Raw genomic sequence first — 16,953 nt, forward strand, 5'->3', positions numbered from 1 at the left:
ATCCAAAGCATATTCAGAAGACCAGTCAAGAATATAGCTGCTACCACAAAATCTTAGGGGGATACATCATGGGAGAAAAAGAAGAAAGGCTTCAGAAAAATGGCAGATGTCAAAGAGCAATGCAGGCAAACAGACTAATTATATACAAACATTTCTGGGAACTATCCATATGTAAAGATTATTGGGTGCTTCTCGAGAGCATTCTTTGGAAAGCAATACAATTAATAGTGGTTTTTCTGCATCAGATGTCTAGAATTACAGAGCTGATAAGTACCAATCATTGCATATAAGGGCTGTGAGGGGCAGCCTAGAATCTAGCTGCATGACATATACAGTCCTGGATCCACTTGTGGTGCAAATAATTCCATCTGAAAACCACATGGATGCCACCTTGAGCTCCATAGAAAAGCATTGTATATAAAGATAATAAAATGAATGCTGCAACAGGAATGAAGTCAACAGGAGAGCTGACCTTCATAGTTCTGGAAATGTTTAATGCCCAAGAGTCAAACTACATGTTACTTTAAGCATGTGTTTTTAGTGAGATCCTGTAATGGAAATGCGCAGGATGGAGGAGATAGGGTGTGGTGTCAACAGGGCCCCTTGCTCTGGCAGGCAAACATGGGGTTAACACCAGGGCCTTAGATTGCAGTGAGTGTGCTGCACAGCTGCAACAATAGGGCCCTCAAGGATAAAAGCAGCACAGGAAGAAAGGAAAAGGAGTGTGGGTAGTAGAAGGAGGAAAGCTGGAGGAAGGAACTGAACTGATGGATTAATGGACCGAGGAACTAATGGCTGATGGACTAACTGACTTAAGGACAGATGGGTGAAAGGACTTTGGAGACTGCTGGAGATTTGTGTGTCACTGCCACGCCCAAGGCCTGCTGAGGACCAAGGTGTTGCTGCAGTGGCCGAAGAAGCTGTTGGCAGGAGAGAGGAGGACCTCTCCAGGTTGAACAGGCGAGCTACCCTGGTGGTGGAATCCAGCAATGCTGCAGGGCAGAACTAAGGCCATGGTTGGGGAGAGAAGGGGAGCTAATTAGCTTAAAGTGGATATAATTCTCTAAGTGAAGCTTGGACTGGGAATCTGGCAAAACAGATCCACTCCATGGCAGGCAGAGCAGCTCTTTAGCCTTGCCCCTGCTGTGATTCCAATCTGGTTTGCTTCTCGGTGACACAATTTGCTAAAGGGAAAGTGCTTTAAGCGCTTTGACAATGGCACTGTTTTTTCCGGGAAAAGAGGAGCCACAGGGGAGCAGGGTTAACATTCTCCCTTCTCTGTAGTCCCAATCAAGGATACACTTGCACAGCACCAAGTTTAACCCTGAAAAGCTGCCTCCCTACTGCTGTCCTTCCCTCTACACCTCTAAAAAATCACTGACTGTATTTTTAATTATCCAATACATTCAGAAAATTCAGTAAAGGTACTTGTATAAACTTGTATATTTGCATATATGGTATATTTGAGTGCCCTGAGAGGTAAATGCTTGGTGTCAAATTATAATACTTCAGCCAACGACTGTTTACTCTTAAACTTTCCCTTGCAACCACAAGGGCTATTATGTGAATGGTTCTAAGCAGAGATTCTCCAGATTGTGCCAGGACTCCTTACGGTCCAATCCTATGGGCCTTCTATGACAGGGGAACTTCTATAAAAGGCCCAGTGGCAACACAAATACTGCGTCACTACTGGGCTGTTCAGAGCCACCTATGCAAACAGCTCTGCGTGCCCACCGCCAAAGAGACCAGGTTATACCGTCGTGGTCCAGTGGGTGGGGAGGTTCAGGGCAGTTTTGGGGTTGGGAGAGAAGGGGAGCAAGGAGGGGGATGGAGTGGATCCTGATACAACAACCTCTGCCAGGATCCTAACCCCTGTTTCCCAGGCCACCTCAATTCCTTTCTCTCGTCAAATGTACACTGGCTACACTGGTTTGTCTTCTGGTCACCCACCACCACCACCACTGGATGCAGAGCATGTTCGTCAGTGCAGCTGCATTGCAGACAATGTTGGGGGATCAGATTGAGTTATTGGTGCGCTATAGCAGAAGCTGGACTCTACCTTGAAAATTTAAGTTATTGGGTTAAGATGCACCCCCCTCTCCATGTCCATTAGAGATGGGTATCCCAAACAAACCAGTTTCCACCCAGACCTGCTGCTAATACAAGGGTGTGACATCATACTGAGAAATGCAACCTATGGATAGAATCCCAGAGACATCATTGCCCAGAAAGCATAGTCTCACTCAGAAGCCATGATCGACTTGGCAAAAGGGGGTTGCCAGAAGGTAATATTAAGAGGGCTGCATGGGATGTCTCCCCCACATTCTGTGAACCAAAGAAAATATATAAGCATCTGAACGCAACAGTGAAATGTGCATCCTGTTTTAATCCAGAAAAATCTATGCCCCAGTTATCAAAGAGAACCACTCTCAGAGGAACCTTCAGTTTAGCCAAAGCCTAACTCTGCTGTGACATGCTCATCTCCCTTCCTGATCCCATCATCTTTTGTGCCACTGGTACAAGCAAACATTGGTGTCATTGGTATAGTTGTCCACCTGTCCGTGAGAAGGCAGACTGATGCAATTTGGCATCACAGTTGCTGTTGGGAACCTTCAGCTCATCTGTTTTGCAAAGTTTTGAAATACAACTTGTTTAGCTGTACTTCTTTCCGGTTTTCCCCAAAGATTACTCTGGTGGAGCTTTATTAGAAAGGCATTTTCTGGACATTAATTCGGTACAAAATCTCTGCTGAATTATATGAGAAAACCATTTATGGCTTGGAGATGGACTGTGAAAATAATATCTGCATTGAAGCCTGAACTTATATCAACCTACAGTGCATTTGATTGGGTCATGTTCTATTTATCCAACAGCTTCCTATCAAAATAGACAATGTTGTTTTTGTCAGAGACTCTGAGTACACTGGCCAGATAAGACACAGTTTGCTTTCCAACAACAACATTATATCTTGTATTTCTTAGAATGAGTCCACTAATAAGTCAGTGATTCATTCCAAAGGTTTAAATTTATAGCATCTTTTGGACAAGTGAACAGAAATGTATACCCTTGGAGTCAAAGTGATGAATCAACCTCCGCATGACCTGTGAGATACCCAAGAGTTTGGTTCTCTTTTTATACCATTTTTGTCTGTTTCCAAATGCATTGTTCTTCTTTCTCCTTAGAAGAATTATAAAAAGGGGTCAGCTATCCATCCCTGCCCTCCACAAATTTGCTTGTGTTCTCAGTGTCTGAGCAAGACCTAAGGTAGTTCTTATAGCACAGTCCCCAGCAGACAGAGAAAGGCAGGGTAGACATTCTTAAATAAATGACAAGAGGGGATCAGCAACAACATGTTGCATCTTCCCAGTTCTAATTTCTTCTCCTTCTGCAGTTAAAGCTCTCTCTCTCTCTCTCTCTCTCTCTCTCTCTCACACACACACACACACACACACACACACACACACACACCAACCATTCTGCTGTTGGTTTTTTCTGTTACCTCCACCTTCTGTGATTCCTACAGGGTTCCAGCAGGCTGCTTATGGAGGACATACATCTTCCTTGGAGTAAATTACACTGGGCCCCATGGGATTTACTTCAGAGTAAACATGCACTGGATGACACTGGGAGTAGGTCTGCGTCGGAAACATGTATCTCTCACCCCGCTAAAATCTTCCCACTTTTTCCCACATCTTCCTGAGAGTAAGTCCCAATGAACTCCATGAGGCTGACTTCACAATAAGCATACTCTGGATCACACTATTAGTCTCTCTCTCTCTCTCTCTCCCTTCCCCAATCTTCCCAACTGATTTTCCATATCATCCTAAGTCCCACTGGACTTGTTGGGGCTTTCTTCAAAGTAAATCACATTGGATCACACTGTAATGTAGCACTCACTGTGTTTCCAATTGCCCTGGCTACTTTCTTTTTTTCTCTGCCTCTCTCTGTTACCAGCCTCCTCCCTTACACCTGCCCCTTTCACAGAATCAAACACAGAATCAAATGTATGGCAAACTCAATCTGCTACTCACACTGAAAACTCCTTATTTTGCCTTGACTTGCTCCATTTCTGATGGGGAAAAAAAATGAGGGAGCATTTCAATCAACTGTGAAGCCTCTCTAGAAATCCAGACTCCCTGTGAAGCAAAGCAGTTGGGGTGTTTTTGTTTTTGTTTATTTCTTTGCTGCTGCTGGTTCCCAAACTTTTTTGACTGGTGGACCCCTTGACCTACTGGACCATTGGGCATGGTTCCCCATTCAGGCTACAATCCTATACACTGTATAGTTGTGACAGGTTTTTTGTAAGGATTCTGTGGCTCTCCTGGCTGGTTTCCACAGCTCCCCAGGGCAGCAACAGACCTAGCAAAAGGGGGCAAATGCCCTGGGCGCTGAGTCAGCGTGAAGGTAGGACCATTCGGGAAGCGTTCTGAGGCCAAAGCAGTCAGAAATTGCACTTCCAGTTTTCTGGCAGTTTAAGATTGTGGGGAAGCCTCAGAACTCTTTACCCATCAGTTTAGAGATCGTGCTAGGCTCCGTTGCGCTTAAAAGGTGGGGGGCAGCTTCTCATACAGAGGGGTGGCATCTCATAGGGGTGCGGCATCGTGGACCTTTGTCCCGGGAGCAGGGAGGGGTAAGTCCACCACTGCCCCAGGGAGCCACAGTTCATAGTTTAGTAAATTTTAAGGACGTTTCTTATTTCTCTGGAGTTCAGAAAGCAACCAGAAATTTCCATCTTCTCTGTAGATGGTCCTATTTTGGACACAACCCTCTTGGCATGGGATAGGGAACTTTAGAATGGAAAGCACCTACCAAGCTCCCTTTTGATTCTAATGAAAAGGGAAGGGGCAGCTGTGAGAAGGCGTTATACATGCACACTGCTTCATTGATCCCCTAAATAAATGGCTAGATCAAGCAATAGCAGGCAGAGCAATGCACTCTACTCGTTTGAAATCCCATACTTCTGAAACAATGAAACACAAATACTAAGATACAATATTCTCATTTATATAGCATGGTCACAAAGCACACTCCAACTCCAAATTCCAAAACAGTATCATTTTTAATGCCCTTAGGATGCCATTAAAGGTTCACTTTCCTACGTGAACACTGGAAACTAGGCGGGTGAGATCCTTGGTTTGCCAAACTGCTAGGTCAGAGAACTATCATTAATTGTGATGTAGTCTACGCAGCATCTCACTGATTTACACATAATTTTATTCACCCCTTGCACACCCTCTCCATGGCAAAGGAACCCTCGCCTCTATTAAATTGCATCTCACCTCAGCGATTTGTAACCTCAGGACTACCAGACAGTAGGCAGTGTTTTTAAATCTCCTCATTAAAACTACTCATTACGTGCATTAATGAGCAATAAATCACTTCGTTACAAAACAACTTCAGATACAATTAAGGCACGGAAAACAGGTTGCACTGCTGATTCTCCCCAATAAGGTTTAGGGCAGAACTACATACTCCAGCTTGCCTACTAAGATGAAAGTGGAAGTGAAGGGTACTTTTCGAGGAAGAGCTGATGAGCAGAAGAAGGTTCTACTTAACCCTTTCCCCAGCCTGCCGATTCTCCCCATTACATGTCACACTCACCCAGGGCTATTTCTAATTCACTATTTCACCTGTTGCGTTCAGAGTCAGGAAACAAGTCTGGCTGTTCCCAGTTTCCAGACTGAGGGAAATGTTTTCAGAGATGAATCAGTACAGGAAGTATTAACTGCCCCCCCCACCCACATATTCTCCCCCATAAATATCTCCTCCCTTCTCCTCCTCCTCCCCAGTTACCTCGGTAAATGTAAGTTTGGGAACACGCTTTGGCTGAGGCAACATGTAACCCGGAGGCCTCTGATGGAGAAATGAATGTTAGCATGGGATGAAGTCACAGTCATATGTAGTTTGGGTGATGACAAGCATGACCAAACTTGTAAGGCACCCAGATGGTACATAGTAGCTACTGAACAACCTCTTTAATGTACTTTTCCAATATGCTTCAGGGTGCAATCCAGAGGCGCAATCCAAGTCCCTTGCACTGACCCAGGAATGAAGCGTATGCACCATAAAGCACATTTGCACCTCCTTTAGAGTTGGTTGAGCCAGCACGTGGACATTGTGCTGCAGGCAGAAACCAGGACTTGTGCCATATGGACCCAGTAAGTTTGTGCTGGCTGAGGGTGGCTGGCTGGGGGGGGGGGGAGTTGGAGAGGGTGGTGGGAGCGTGGAATGGGGTCATTTTGGCCATATCCTAACTCCACTCCCAGCCAGCCTAGTGTTAACCAGGCTGCTCAGATTTGTAGCAGTGATTTTGCTGCTGCAGACAGCCCCATAGGGGTGGCTGGCACATGACATGGATAAGGGGAAAAATATCCTCTTCCTCTAATCATGCGGCAGCCACCTCCTAACCTGCGTTGGATACAGCGCAGACGAGTTGGCCTGCCTATTTCAGTGAAGGTTAGGATTGTGCTGCCCATAACATATGAATCTCTGCTTGTGTGGGGCTATGGCAATCCAACTCTTCCTTCTCCACTGGAACCAGGAGGCTGGGGCTGCAATGCTGGTATGACACGAAACCCCATGATCAGCATCTCATATGTCACTAAGGTAATACTTAACCAAACTGCCAAGGAAAGACTTTTTAGCAACTTATATGCCACTCACAGCCCAGTTCTAATTAGCATAGGCTCAGTGAGGCTGCATGGGCTCTGCTGTATCCAGTGCTGGTCAGGAGCAGGCTGGAGCTCTCCTTGGGATAAGGGAATATTTTTCCCCTGTCCCCAAGTAACAACCCATCATGCCCAAAGGGGCTACTTAGATCTTCACCTGCTATTTAGCTGGCAGAAGTTCAAGCAGCTCTGTGTAAGGCTGCCAGGTCTGAGAGGGAGAACAGGATACAGTGGAGGAGGCCTCCGCTTATTCTGCCCCCATCCCAGGTCTGATCTGCCCCCTGTTCCACCCTCCCCCACCCCAAAACACTCCCTCTCCACCTCCAAAACATCCTCCCTCCAGATTGGTATCTTTATGTGTGCTGAGTCTGGTGCTTCCAAGACTCTATCCCTGAACACTTTTTCTGGACAAGCACCGTGATCCTAAATACACTGATTTGGGTGCCACTTCTACATACTTCATGAAAGTAGCTCAGTATCACAGCCTTAGTTCTTACTTAACTAGATTCTCTCACAATATTTTGGGGGAATTCTGCTGACTATCAAAAGAGCCAGCCTCTCTATATTAATGTTTCAAGCAATAGTATTGAACAAAAATACTCCCATGTGCTTACAAGCAATCAACCAACAGGATGCAGTAGGTTGGAGTTTCTGCTTATTATTAACTGGATAGCAATTTTATGGATATTTCTCGATTGCAACAGTGACTATAGAAAAGGAGCTTAAAAATTATGCACATAGGAGAGAGATAAAGCTTAAAGGATTTTCCAAGTCATAGCTTCTGCTGAATGGCAAATGAATGGACTGGAGAAACACACAAGCAGAAACTAAGAAAAGGCATAGTATTCTTTTATTAAGTGCTAGGGAAAACCAGAAATGGAAAGAAAATGGAAAGGAAAATGCAACAATTCCTGCTGAGTTAAATCAGCGTTATCTGGTGGAACTCAGACTTCAGCAGATGAATTCTTGCTCAAAACATTGCAGGAGGATTACTCTGACTTAACTTCCTACCTGAACAGGGTTCACCATTTTAATAAGCAGAATGTCCATGCCTTGAACAGCTGCGTGAGAGACAGAAAATCAACCAGGGATCATTCATAAAGTATGCCATGCATGTCGGGGAAGGGGGTTTGCAAAGCTCTGACAATTTCAGAGAAGGAAGGGGGAAAGCGGGGGAGTTGATTGAAAATGTCACAGTCCCATATTTGCTTCTCTGCCACAATCATTTTTTACATCTCTAATCAATGCCAGTAGTTACACTTCCCTGGTCCAAATGAGAAGGTACACATATTCAGTGGCAGCACCAGAAAAACAAGTTATAATAATTGGGCCAGGGAAAGCAAAGTACATTTTGTTGTGGTAAACCTTATCAGATTTTGGGGGAGGGGGGAATTGTGTATTTCACACTAATGTTCCTTCCTAAATATAAAAGGAACTGACCCCAAGGGGTATGCTTCTTTATGCACATTGATACTTTTCGTATACAAGCGTGCACCGCTTAACAACCATTCACTTAACAATGGACCACATATATGACAGTGGTCAAAGCACAATAAAGATGCTCTTAATGAGGCAATCACATCACCCATAGCCTGCAGCAGTGTGTCTGTTTACACAACAGAGAGGAAGTCTCCAAAACCGTGCCATCTCAACTGGCCCCACAGCATGGCGGCAAAGAGGAAGGCACGCAATGCTACCGGAAACCTCCATTGACTGGCCGCATCAGCGGTGGCCCCTGCTAGAAAACACCCCAGCATGCTTTGTGCTGTGCCAGTCACCTGGATCCACTCCTGGGCTTGGAATGTCCTTCAGGGAGGTTGAATGGATTAGTCAACCCAGGTTTTATGAGTTAATTTTAAAACTAAAATTTCTAGTCTTATACATGAGTATATACAGCAGGTGCTGCAAACCTTTCCACCTCTGTTCTATAAAACAGTCATTTTTGTAACTAGCATTCTCCTAGTTCAGCAGTTTCCAATCTGTGAGTTGCAAAACCCTGGGGCATCGCAAGGCACTTGCCAAGCATTGTGGGATGCTCACTGCCCTGGCTGGGGGACTGTAATGCTAGCCTCCAAGCAGTGGCAAGAGGCTCAGTGCGGCGGGCATAGCTGCAGCATGCAAATACTGCGCACTGCAAAAAGCCCTCCTGCCCACCCTGACGCTCTTACTTCTTTTTGGAGCCTTACACTAGGCCTCCATACCCAGAAGTGAATGGAAGTGATCACCGTGGGACACATTTTTCATCACCATCATTCATTTTCTAGTTCCGGTGGCGTTGCAGCCCCAACAAGTTTGAGAACCGTTGTCCTAGTTCTTTGCAACCATTAGAGGGCCAAACTACATATTACATTACACTTGTAATTCACAGAGCAGCTTGTCACAGGAAGTGGAATGGAAATGCTCCGATTTGATAAATACTAGCCATGGGGCAGGGGGGATGTAGCTCAAGACCACAGCAGATGGGAAAGGAAGCACAATTAGTGCTTTCACTATTTGTTTTTCAGACAACACTCATCCCCCCCCCCCCCCCGAATGGGCAATTTGCCACCAAACTGGCTATTTCTTACAAACAGCAACATTTGGGGAAGGGAGTTAGGGCAGGAAAACAGTGCTCTGGGAGATATTATCCCTCCTCCCGACGTGCCACATTCTTGAGCTGGGTCCCCCACTCCCTATTTAGATGTCTACTATTTATAAAGAAAGGAATATTTCTGCTCCATTTTTGGTGTTAAGCCCATCTGTTAATGTCGTTTGGCCCAGAGTGACAACATCTGACTGGCCAATTCTTTAGTCGGGTCAAATACTGCCCGAAAAGCATCCATTACTCACTTCCTGGGCCCTTCTTGGCCTTCTTGTGGAAGGGTAACCTCTCCCATGGCTGTTGCTGATTAAGTAGAACGCCATGCAATTGAGTGGGGTTTTTTTTGTTTTGTTTCTTATGGAACGTTTTACCCAAGAACTGACACCTTGAAAGTCTGCCAAGAGTCTCTTATTAGTAACCGTCTGGCCTGGATAGCATGACACCCCCCTGTTTATTGGATACATCACACTTAATTATCAGTTACATGAGAGTTTGACACAGTGGGGAAAAACTGGGATCAGGGCAAAGAAAATGTTTATTTTTAAAATACTGCTTATGGAGTTGAAAGCGTGATATTCCCACGTACCCGGGGTTCTCTATAATTTCACACCCCACGCCCACCCTGGCTCAGCAAGAACATAGTAGAATCCTCTGTAGATGCTACTGTGGGACCCAGCCAGAAAGATCTCAGATCTGACTGCCTTCTTGGATGGCAAAACCATTAGGTGTTATTTTATCTCCCTATTCCCAGGGCACACCGCCAGAAACTCTTGAGTACTGAGATGGAACAGAATGTTGATCCCGAACTGAAGAACTGAATCCTTCATGATTCATGAACAGAGAGTACAAGAATCAAGGAGTCCTTTGCTGAGATGATGGAGGAGGGAACTGAAACTTTTTAATGTTATGTTTAGCATTCCAGCTAAAAGACAAGGACACATATTTGTGTGAACATTAAACAAAATGATGAGTCTGCTCAGCGTCTGTTTTCCTCCACAAGAACAGTTCTTTTTTTCAATGTAAAAAAAATGCTTCCTCTTTCCCTCCAATTCATCATGTTTGTGAAGGTTTCTAAGAATTTTCACATTAAAAGTTATTTCATGCCCAGCTACGCTATTTATTCTAACACTTGGCAGTAATGTGTTTTCGCTCCCCTTTTAGGTTTTAAAATGAACTGAAAGGTATAAAAGATCTCCTAAAATTTATACTGGGGATTGTTGGTTGGAAATCCTCCCCTCTATTCTGCAATATTAACAAATGACTAGATTGCACTGCTGATGGAAACACAGTCCCATCCCGTTTTGTCCCTGAAAATATGGAATAAGGGACTGTGCCGGCAACGGAATGTCAGTTTTTAAATGTTTCAAAGATTTGAAAAAATCCCTCACGTTTGTCACATGAATTAAGACCAGGGTTAAAAACATCTAGAACTCCTGTTTTTGCTGTTACATTTCTGGGTGGATGTTCTAATACCCAATCAGATAGCTCTGCTAAAACTTTTAATTTTTCCTTCTTTTTTTTAAACATGGACATAATTTATTAAAAAATAGAACAGAAAAATAGGGGAGCAGAAAAATAGAACAGAATCAATTTATTTTTTTAAACTCAGTTCAAAAAGGAAACAGGTAGTTCAGTCTACAAACAGCTGAGAGCCCAATCCTGTGGTCGGTGGCACGGAGCCGTGCCGCTGACCACAGACGCAAACGTGCCATAAGGCATGTTTGCGGCGCTCACCACTGGGCTCCCACTGGTGCTAGCCCGGTGCCGGCAGGTGCTGGGCTAGTGCGGGGCAGTTGCCCAGGTTCCACGGCTCTGTGGTCTCCCAGACCACCGGGCTGCGGAAAGGCAGGTGGGGGGCATGGACAGGGGCAGGGAGGAGGCGTTCTGGGAAGGGGGGAGGCCAGCGGGAGTGGAGAGAGGGCGGGGAGGAGGCATGCTGGGGGCAGGCAGGAGGAAGATCCGCAGAGCTGTGCTCCACAGGATCCAGGGCGCTCGTGGAGGGCTGTGCACCCTACAGGAGTGCCTTTTCATTACCACTGACCTTTTGGTCAGTGGTAAAGTGAGTAGCCCCATTGTGGAGCTGCTTACCTTACTTGGGGGAAGGGGACAAATGTCCCCTTCTCCCGAGGAGCTTTCCACGGTAGCGCAGGAAGCGCTGGATTCAGCAGCAGCCCTCCTCGGTGCCACCGAATCTGGGCGCCCCGGGCAGCTCAGGATTGGGCTGAGGGTCCAATCCTATCCAACTTTCCAGGTCCGGTGTAGCCACAATGCAGCCCCATGTAAGGGAATACATGTTCACATATCTTAAGAATGTCCCAATTACTGCCCCTCCACCATGATGCAGCACACACCTCACTGGCACAACTGCACCAACACTGGAAAATTGGATTGGGTTGGGTCCTCAATCAGTACTCTAGTCTTGTTCTTCTCTATGAGTGTATCAGGCAGGCTGTCACTGCTTCCCTTAATCATATCTTTTCTCCTTGACTACAACAATGTATGCCTCACCAAATGACTCAACAGACTACAGCCCATAAATTTTATCTAATTTCTCCAGAACTACTAGGACAGAAGATATATTTTTTTAAAACTAAAAGCATTGGACACTTTTATTTATGGACACAAGGTACCTTGCCCAAATCTGGGCAGAACCCTAAGGTGGCCCTAGCCTGACTTCCACTTATGAATGTGTAAGGCTCCCACTCTCTTGGGAGTAAGTCTCATTGAACATAATAGGACAGTGTTTCTCAAACTGTGGGTTGGGACTCACTAGGTGGGTCACAAGTCAATTTCAGGTAGGTCCCCATTCATTTCAATGTGTACTTTATTTTTAATATATTAGACTTGAAGCTGCAATGGCATGTGACTGCACTGGGGAAATGTTACAGATCTGTACTTTTAACAGGTTACTCTGTATATATTTTTAACAATGATAGTCAATGGAGCTTACGCCCAGGTAAATGTGGATAGGATTGCAGGCTTTGGGATGTTTGGGGATTTTTTTTTTTTTTTAAACAGATCAGCAACTGCTTGGGAGGGTTAGGAGTGTTCTTCTTTATTTTAAATAAATTTTAATACTTTTAAAATTTAATACTTTTAAATTTTAATACTTTTAAAATTTACTTAATTAATTAGATTTTGTTGTATGGAGGTGTTAAAAATGTCCTGCTTGATGATGTCACTTTCGGCCATGAAATCACATCCAGGTTAATGACATCACTATCAGTGGATCCTGACAGATTGTTCATTCTAAAAAGTAAAAAGTTACTTCTGAGTAGATATGCATAGACTTGTACTCTAATTCTCTTTATGAGTCCAGACTGTATGTTCAGGGGGGTGAGGTGCATTACAAACACTTCAAAATGTATGCCACTATAGCTTCTAGTCCTCCCATCACAGAGTCCCATCCACCCAAATCCTCGTGTGACAACCAGTAACACCAGAATTCACAGGAATGAACAGCTGTAAAAGGTAAAGTTTTCAGTAAAATTCACAATATTTTGAATTTACAGTTTAATCAACAAGAACCTAATTTTTAATATGAACCAGGACCTTGGGACTTATTGCTGTCTTGTAAAAGTATGAATGAGAAACAAAAAAGAATATTTTTTCCCATTTGTCAAACAAGCGGTCATTTTTTTTTTTTAAAGTTGGAAGCCTAAGCTCATTTATTTGGAAATAAAAAAAACAAAGCAATACAAAACACCTCATTGACATCAGTGGGACTTCATTCAGCTAATACAATAAAACTCCAGCTGTAAGTTTTAATGCTCTTGAACTAGGCTTGAAAACCATGGAAAAAGTATAATATTTTCTATTTATCCTTTGTTAAATGAACTCATTCAGTCATACAATTAATTAACTATTACTTAATTAAAGCTAATTTAGAAGGGTGGGGCACAACAGTGAAGAGCGTACACCCAATTTATTTCTGAAAAACAGCATGCCCACGGCTATCAGAAGTTTAGGAAGCAGTGCCTTGGAGCTTATTTGAGCATGGGCCAAGGAGCTTATTTTACTCTGTCCAGGACCTCTTAATATCGCAAATTAATAAAACAAAAATAAAGTATTTTGAAACACTACCATGCCATAAAGCAAGGACAAATACATTGCATGAATTATGTTTTAAGCCGCGATGGAGCACAAGACTAATGTACCCACTTAATCATTCCAAACACATGTAACAAACAAATAAATCACTTCTCAAAAACTTGGCGCAAGATGTTTGTCTTCTTTCCTTGTTGTGTCTTGTGAAAGCACAACCCCCTCCATGCTCCGAGAGGACATCTTCTCAAAAATTGTCAAGGGAATATGTCCCAAGGGCCAAGGATTTCCAACAGCAATGCTGAAATAGCCTTAGTCCCAATTGATCCTGCGGTTTTTATACAAATCTCCCTGAACATGGAAAGCTAGCTAGTCAAAGGGAAGAAATCTGACCTGAAGTTAGCTCCGCATGCACACATAATGTATGGAACATGTTACCACAAGAAGTGTTAATTGTTTTTAAAAGGGAGTAGGCAACTTCATGGAGAAGGCGGCTATCAGTGGCTAGCAGTCATGATAGTGCTAAGCTATCTCCAGGTTAACAGGGGTTAACAGGCAGTATTTCTGTGAATACGAGGTGCTTAGGAAGCAATGGCAAGAGAAGGCTATGCCTTTATCTCCTCCTAGTGAGTTTCCCAGACGCAACAGGTTGGGCACTGTGGGAAAACCAGACACAGGACTAAAGAATAGGCCTCTTCTTTACATTCGTATACACAGAGCGATTCTGACATGGTGGCCTTTTCTAACCAGCAATACTCACTGCATATCTGAAGTGCTATGGCTGCACATTGCAAGCACCACTGAAACTTGAATGGGCTCAAGCACCAAATAGGTGGAGATTTAGTACTGCAACTCATTACTTAAGGATAGGCGCATTGCACAAATAATCAGTTGGAAGGGAACACATGAACATCTCGTCCAAACCACAGCACAGCATCATTCACTATGATTATTTCACATGCTTAGATGCGCACAGTTCTTTAGGATTATTTTGTTCCAAGTCTGCATCCTGGCATGGAAAACAGGTTGCAGAAATGATTTGGGGCTCACTTTAGGTCCTGAATATATTTTCTGTGGTTTTGGCCATCATGCTATAGCACAGTGTTTCCCAAACTGTGGGTTGGGACCCACAAGTGAGTTGCGAGTTGATTTTTGGTGGGTCATGAAAAGTTTTTGAAACATTAAAAAAAAAAAAACTTTGTAAGCAACCTTGCCTGGTTTGCAGAAGAAAATCTTCTTACCCGCAAGTTAAAATGTCACATTTTCCAATTTTCTCTAGTAATTGGCATACTATACGACACATGTGAACCCAGTTTCAGCCTTTTGTCTGGCCTGGAAGTCCCTAACTGCATATCTTGCTCTCCAGTTCAGCCTTCTGAGTTCTCTAGAATGACTGCAAAGGTTTGGGGTGGGGGAGAACAGTCCTTAAACTCCATTTCTAGGGAGTGTCTAGCAAAGTGTCTACACATACTTATATATATGGTTTCCAGCAGTCTCAGAAGCACAGGATCCCAATTATTATTAATAGTTTATTAATCATTATTAATAAAATATTTATTTCTAGATCTCTTTTTTTATCTGGTACATCACAATAGATTGTCATTTTTTAAAGTGGGTCAGAATGGTTTGGGATGTATAGCTATAGCAACATGTTTTATCCCTTTACTATGATAAGCAATGGTTCATAGTTCTGCTTGACACCTTCCTCTCCACCTTGGCTTTGGGGAGCATGCAGACATTCTGCTGAGCTTTGGAAGATGCAGGGCAGTTACAGAGAGAGAAGACTGGGACATACGCTACTCATGTGAATGCTCCAGGATTTACTTCTGAGTAGACATGCATAGGATTGTGTGGATCAAAGAGTCTTTGAGCTGACAAGCCCACCACAGTTTGTGGGCCCGACAATAATTGAATGCAAAAAAAAAAGTCATGTGTATCTGAACTTCCAATATTTAAGTTGTAATGTCTGCTTGAGCCACTGAAGTAGAGTGGATTCATTCAGATAAAAAAAAACATTTCTTGTTTCTCAATAAATTCATCATGTTAACTTCATTCAGCAGGGGAACCGTGCCCTTCTCTGTCCCAGGACACGTAATCAAAGAACAGAGAGGCTTTTTCAAAAAGCTCCAGTATTCTCAGACTTTCTGAATTTGACCCCACTTCTGAACTTCCCCTGTTCTGTGCCTGCATCATCCCAGCACCCAGCAATGCCACAGTACTTAGAGGGTTAGATAAGGAAAAGGAAGTCCTGTGTTAGCAACAGCTAAAAGGTTTTCTCTGATTTAATAGGCTTATCATCCCTCCCAATCTTTACTCCCCACTTCTTAGCTTCAGAAAGCAAACATGAAAAAGAAATATATAAAGACAGGGCTTTGTTGGTTGTCGACATCTAATGTAAATCAAAAACATGCGATACGGAGCAAAACACAACTTTATACATTAAATACATGAAGGTCAGGATGTGTTCCAAAGATGCTCCTTTGTGGATGTCACTTAATTTTCTTTGGAACATTCTGTCTTCAGGTCTTCAAGTGATCAAACAAAGTTCAGAGCAACCTTGTTACACTGAGCCTATAATTATGTGTAATTCCGTCACAAAACACTGCAAAATACAAGTCATGTTTTTGTTGGCATGACTAAGGGAAAGCCAAATGAAAAGTAGGGATGCAATGAATTTCATGATTTTTGCTTTCAGAAGCCAAGATTGCTTATTTGCAGCAAAAGATAAGTTCTTCCAAATTCAAAAATTGGGGGGAGGGGGGTTCCAAACAATTATCATAGATCCATAAAGAACAGCAAAGAAAGCAGTAATGTCACCCTTGATATTGTACTTTTAAACCAAATACAGCAAACCCTACTTATCCATAGGCTCGGCATCTAGGGATTTGAATATCTATGCAAGCAGAGCCCACAACTGGAGGGCCTGAGAGGACCTCCCAGATGTGACCAGAAAATGCTTCAGGTCATATCTGGAGACGTTCTGAGGCATGGGTAAGCTGAGTGCCCCCTATGGATTTAATTACCTGTGAAATTTGGTATCTGCAGGAGGTTATGGAATGAATCCTCTGCGATAGCAAAGGCCCACCGTACACAGTATGCAGAAAGGGCTGCAAATGGTCCATTCTTTTGAGCAACAGTCCAGGACAATAGCAAGCATTTTGGCAGGGAACAGTGATACAGGTTTGCCCTGGTATTTGTGTGAGTTCTGTTCTGGGCACCTCCACAGATATTGGGGAACTGCAGATACTGGGGACGCCCTTTAAAAAGATAGGGGATGTGAAAGAGAACACTAAATACAATGCAATGAAACAGCTGTGTTTTCAGGGCTGCAGACAGTCTTCTAAGCTGCCAGCAGCCTCTTCCTGGTCGCGCCGAGGATCCTCTTTTCACTCAGTGTCGCTCCAGAATGCATCACAATGCATTCTCTTCCTGCATTATGGGGTGACATGGAATGAAATGTCCCATCCCAACCTGGAGATGTCATGATCTGAACCTGGAACCAGGGATACAAAGTTTGGGTCTATCACTGAGCTACCCCCCTTCCCAAATATCAGTGGCAAACCAGTTGGTTTTATGATCGAACCATCTTAGCAATCATGTTGGTCTGTACTCTAAACGGGGAAGAACGAACACTTCAGCCAGGATGCAAGCAAGCATGCA

The 16,953-nt window shown here is 43.7% G+C and overlaps 1 protein-coding gene across 1 annotated transcript in view; it reads right to left on the reverse strand.

Moving 5' to 3' along the window:
- Positions 1–16,953, reverse strand: part of GUCY1A2 (guanylate cyclase 1 soluble subunit alpha 2) — a 165,531-nt gene that overhangs the window by 112,093 nt on the left and 36,485 nt on the right. The window lies entirely within an intron of this gene.

Source organism: Tiliqua scincoides, chromosome 3, assembly GCF_035046505.1.
Source record: "Tiliqua scincoides isolate rTilSci1 chromosome 3, rTilSci1.hap2, whole genome shotgun sequence".
Lineage (NCBI taxonomy): Eukaryota > Metazoa > Chordata > Lepidosauria > Squamata > Scincidae > Tiliqua > Tiliqua scincoides.